Genomic DNA, 6,000 nt, shown 5'->3' with positions numbered 1-6,000 from the left:
ATAGATAGATAGAGACTTTATTAATCCTTTGCAGGAAATTAAGGTGTTACATCAGCAGCATCAGTGCATTTTTTCATGCATGCATTCAACACAAGGTAAAAAAACAGATCCAATAATGAATGAATGAATGAAAACCTTTATTGTCCCCGTAGGGAGATTCGGTTTGTCAGCCAGCAACAGAACAGTTTAAGAAGAGTTAAATAAGTTAAAAAGAGTTAAGTTAAAAAAGCAGAGTAGATTAGTTGTTAAAAAAACAGTTAAAAAGAATAAAAGTCCAGTACATGTGCAAGAGCAAGTAGTGTGCAAAAAGTGCAAGTGTGCAAAAAACACAAGTCCTCAGATCCCCCGCCCCTGTCCGTGATGGTCCGTAAAAAAACAGATCACTTAGAATTAAAATTAGATTTAATATTAATATTAAAATGCTGGGGTACTAAAGTGCTGAGTAATAAAGTGCTAAGAATAAAGTGCTGGAGTATTACACATAGGACATAGGATGGACATAGGATCTTATGGTAATAAAGATGAGTCTGACATGGGCCTGTGGTCCAACGACACTGCAAATTTGAAAGGTTTAATGTATGACATATTCTCAAATGTGGGGGGGTTATCCAACATTTAAACCTGTCAGAGTGACTTCAGATTGCTTTCATCAGATTGCAGATCCGTGACTGTCCGCTGGTCTGAACGCAGGCTCGGTAGAAACTGCTGGGCTTGGTGTCAGCAGTTCTGAGGAAGTTTTATCCGGGCGAGTCACCTTTCCTTCCCCCTCTTTTGTCTCCTCTTTGCAAATGTGAGGTGAGAATCTAATTCCTGTGCTCACGACTCTCCAGGAATTCATTAAACCTCATCTGCATTTGTGATGCCAATCACATGGATACTTTAGCTGAACAAAGAGTTCTGTGTTGGACAGGGGTTATTCCTCAGGACACATGCCTATAGCCAGCGGTTGGCGGAGAACGATGGAGAGAGACCTCCTCGTTGGAATGCCAAAGTGCTGCCGTTGCGTTAAAATGGGTGCTGCCTGCTTTGATAACTCTTCAGATTGAGAATTTCACCTTCAGCATTGCAATTACAGTGAGGAGGCGTGAATAAGAGATTCTGCTGTACTAGGAGTTTTAAAGTTGATCAAACTGGAAGAGTTGGAGGACAGAGCGACACAGAAAAAAGTGAAAAGGGCAGAATAACAACTGTATTGGTATAATTTGTCTGGTTTTGTTAGTTGAATAGCTTCCATAGTCTGGTTGAACTGGTTACATATCGGTGGTTTCCTGAGTTAGTCTACTGTAAATACTCTCAGAGTATTTTTGTAGGACGCAGTAGTCCATTGTGGAAGTTGGGGGGGATTGGTCCATACAGATAAAACTTCGTGCCTCAAGCCCCACAATACGGTTTAACGTACATGCACGAAAATCGGTACACACCTGTATCATATCGCAAATTTAAAGAAAAGTCTCTTGGTGCAATGGCCGACACCGAACAGGAAGTCAGCCATTTTGAATTAATCGTGTAATTTTGGCGCAATTTATGCCATTTCTTCGGCTGTTAATGCGGCCCAAACCGTAACGTGCACCCAGGTGTGTTATACATCAAAATGTGCGTCTCCATCCTGTGACAATGCTTTCAAAAGCGTAACCGTGGCGATGATAGATGCCAAAAAGCGCGCCCCCCCTTCATCTGATTGGTCCATATTTGATAGTTCCTACTTTCTGCCATAACTTTTGAATGGTTTGACGTAGAGAGTCGTGGATGGTGTCATTTCTGAAATGCTTATGATGATAAGTTGAGTTTTATCTAAATAGCAAAGGCACTTTTTATAGTATTATTGACCTAGGAATGTGGGGGGAACCCGGGGGAATCGGGGGGGGGGGGGGGGGGGGGGGGTCAGAGTGGCCATGAGTGCGAGGGCCCGTTCATCCCCTTTAATTGTTGTTGTTGTTGTTGTTATTATTATTATTCGCTTTGGTGACCCATAAAAAAGGGGAGGGATGCGAAGAAGGTACATATGCATTCACAGTAGAACCATAATCCAGATTGAACAGAATAAGCAGTAGGGGCTCTATTGCACTGGTGTAATGTAAGAGAGTGTGTTAAGTGTTATGTATGTTGTGGGGTTGGGGAGTGTCACCTCCAGCACCTGGATCATCAGTAATGGCACCCCCCAGGGATGTGTCCTCCCCCCACTGCTCTTCTCCCTCTACACCTGCGGTGCGTCCGAAATGCCATACTAAACAGTATATACTAAAAAGTATGCTTAAGTTCGGCACACTTTTGAGTAAATATCAGTAGTGTGCATTAATTCGGTTGTACTATTAAGAGCGCACACGTCACTTCCTGCCGTTGGGAGGAAGTGAAGTGTCACAGCAGCAGTAGCAGCACGCTCCGCTATTTCCCGTTTATCCTGGCCCAAACAAGATGACATTATATATTATTATTATATATGAATATTATAATATTAATATTATATAATAATATTATTATACTTAATATTATACTTATGACATATACGTATCACTTAGCAACCAAACACCGCTGCATTGCATTGTGGGAAGTTTCTGCTTAGTTAGTGTCCATCAATCCACACTAATACATTTCTCCAGAATGAGTATGGATAGTACATACTATTGAGTACGTTCTAATGTTTCGGACGCACTAAAAAATCTTGCATACTCATTTTGCATACTCATTAGGGTGGAAGTATGCAATTTCGGACGCAGCCCTGCTCCTCAGGGAACCCTTCTGGTAAACTAAAATCTGCCGATGACATCATGTTTATTGAACTGATCCAGGACAGTGATGAGTCTGCATACAGACAGGAAGTGGAACAGATGGTCCATTGGGGCAGTCAGAACCACCGGGAGCTGATCCCGCTTAAGACTGTGGAGATGACAGCAGACTTCAGGAGGAAATCCCCTCCACTCCCTCCCCTCTCCATCCTCAACAACACAGTGTCTAATGTGGACACTTTCAGGTTTCTGGGATCCACAATTTTCCGGGATCTGAAGTGAACCTGCCAAACAGACAATGTCTGAAAGAAGGCACAGCAGAGGTTGTACTTCCTGAGACAGCTCGGGATGTTTAGTTTAGTGTAGTTTATTTAAGGATCCCCATTAGAAGCACACAAATGTGCCTCTATTCTTCCTGGGGAACATACTCTGGTCAGATGAGACCAAAATTGAACTCTTTGGATGTCATAAGACACAACATGTTTGGAGGAAAAATGGCACCGCACATCACCCCCCAAAACACCGTACCAACAGTCAAGTTTGGAAAAGAAAATAAAGCTGCTAGAATGGCCCAGTCAATCACCAGACTTGAATCCAATTGAAAATCTTTGGAAAGAACTGAACTGGTCCGGGTTCACAGAAGAGATCCCCGGAACCTTGAAGATTTGAAGGCAGTTTGTGTGGATGAATGGGCCAAAATCACACCTGAGCAATGTATTCCACTGGTTTCTCCATACAGTAGGCGTCTTGAGGCTGTAATCACCAACAAAGGTTTTTAAACTAAGTATTAAATAAATTTCAGTAAGCGTGTTCAATACTTATTCCCTGTGCCATTTCACTTTATTACACATAACTTAATTTATGGACATAAATGTTTGGATTTCTTTGTATGTGTGTATTACTTGGGTTGATGCCAACATCTGGTGAAAATTTCATGTCAATAGCTCGATTAGAAATATGATTTTTGAGAGAAATGTTGACGTGTTCAATACTTATTTTCCCCGCTGTATATATGACAGTAAGCTTGCGAGAATTTGGCCCCCAGGAGCTGCGAATCACCTTCTACTTTGTTATCATCCAGTCGGTCCAGTGCTCTTCCATTACTGTCTGGTTTGGATCGGCCACCAAACAGGGGAGGTACAGACTGCAACAGACAGTAAGGTCTGGAGAAAAAAATAATCAGGGTAGATCTTGGCTCTATCCAGACCAGGACCTGTATTGGTCCAGGTTCAGGAAAAGGGCCCTGAGGGGCAATGTGGTCGGTGCTGGAGGGGATTTCACACCAAACCCACCCATCACAGAGACAGGTTCTGCTCTCACACCAGGACTCGGCTGAACCTGCAGTGGTCACAACAGAGTGTCGGATAAATGTGCAACATCTTCATGTCTGTAAATATCAGTTCATTCTTGTACATAACATATTTTTTATTTAATTAGGTTACTTTTTTCAAATTTTCCTTTTTTTATTTACATTTGAACCTTGAGAGACAAAGTCTGCCAAATCAAACTGACTGTGCATTTGCACAAACCTGGGAAATAAAGTTGACTGATTAAAGCATTTCATTTAATTTTGTATGCTAATTTGTACTTACTGGATCACTGAATTTCTGAGGAAATTAAGCTCTTTTTTCTTGTTTGATAGCTTGTGCCACTGAACTTTTGATTTCATCCTCTATATTTACTGCTGAAACACTTTAAAAGCTACTGTTAGGTGTTGTGTTTTATTTGTATGTGCATATATTATCTCCACCACTGACTGTGCTGCTCTTACATAAAGTTTGTTTTAATAATAATTTTTGCAAGATTTATAAAAATGTGAATATACTTTTTGTTCACTTGAATTCGTTCGTTTAGGATTGAATTCATTCATCTTGAACATGCGTGAAGAGGTTCAATCGCATATATTTTACGTGCTCAGAATAATGTTCAAATTACTACACATATAACATCACTCAGAATAAAAACAACCGTTTTATTTTAAAGTTAGGTTTGTGAGAATATATAATAAATAATCACTGAAAATAGAAACTATGAAATGTATCTAAGGGGACATTACAGAAAAGATTTTAAGTTTGTCTACATTAGAAAAAGCCCACTCAAACTATATCAAATGGCCCAATCCCCCCAAAGTCAAGGAAACTCATTTTAAATGTATTCAACCGCTGAATTCTTGAGACATAGATTTAAATTTGAAGTTGACCCCTGTGCTTTTTGCAATGAATCTGAAGAATCACTTGATCACATGTTTTTATTGTGTTCTGTCTCACAACTTTTTTGCCGTGAAATTAGAAATTGGCTATCTTTAAAAATGAATGACATTCCAAAATTAGAAATCGTTAACATTATTTTTTATATAGATACAATTGACAAATCAGTGTCCTTTGTGGTTAATGTCATTCTTTTACTGGCTAAATATCACATACATTGTTGTAAGTGGAGGAAAAAGGAAGCCCTCTTTCCAATTTTTTATAAATGATTTCAAAAGTTTTTTGTTTCTATAAGAAATATTAAGTCAAATAACTGCAAAAAAATTATTAACCGATATATCAAAGTATCTTTTATTTTAAGTCTCTTTTGGAAATGTCGATGCTATTTGCTTTAAAATGCTTTACTGTTCCTTTGTTTTAACTTTACTTGTCTATCTTAATTTTTGTTTATATGTCTCTTGTTGAATGAATGAATGAATGAATGAATGAATGAATGAATGAATGAATGAATTCATCTTTATTTACGGCTTGTACACACTTTTTTACAAAACAAGATGAAAAGGTAAAATAAACATTTCTTTTGCTGAAAAGGTGTAGGCTGAAGCCGTATCTTATGATCAGCTTAAATATGAGACATTAGCATTACTCAGTGGAAACAAACAATGCATAAAGAAGACAAAAATAAATAAGTAAGACAAAATATAAAATTGACGTTTCACATTCTAGAATGTTTTTGATACTATACTTTATAGTTATAGTGTTTTATATTTATTTACAATATTTTCTTTAAACATTTCCTTAAACTTGACGATAGAACTGCACATTTTTAGGTCGTTGTCACAACTATTCCATATTTCTCTAGCCTTAATTGATGTACATCTCTTTTTAATATCTGTTCTTGCAGTAGTCATCCCAAACATGAGTTTCCCCCTCAGGTCATATCGGGTTTCTTTTATTTGGAACAAATCCTGAATGCAGTTTGGTATGGAAGCAGTTTCTGCTGGGCTTTAAAGGCAAATTGTTCATGATACCTCCAAAGTGTTCTATTTTCTTATATTATATTTCCTATA

Source organism: Cololabis saira, chromosome 16, assembly GCF_033807715.1.
Source record: "Cololabis saira isolate AMF1-May2022 chromosome 16, fColSai1.1, whole genome shotgun sequence".
Classification (NCBI taxonomy): domain Eukaryota; kingdom Metazoa; phylum Chordata; class Actinopteri; order Beloniformes; family Belonidae; genus Cololabis; species Cololabis saira.
The sequence above is the reverse complement of the archived record's forward strand: the minus strand, read 5'-3'. Positions refer to the sequence as shown.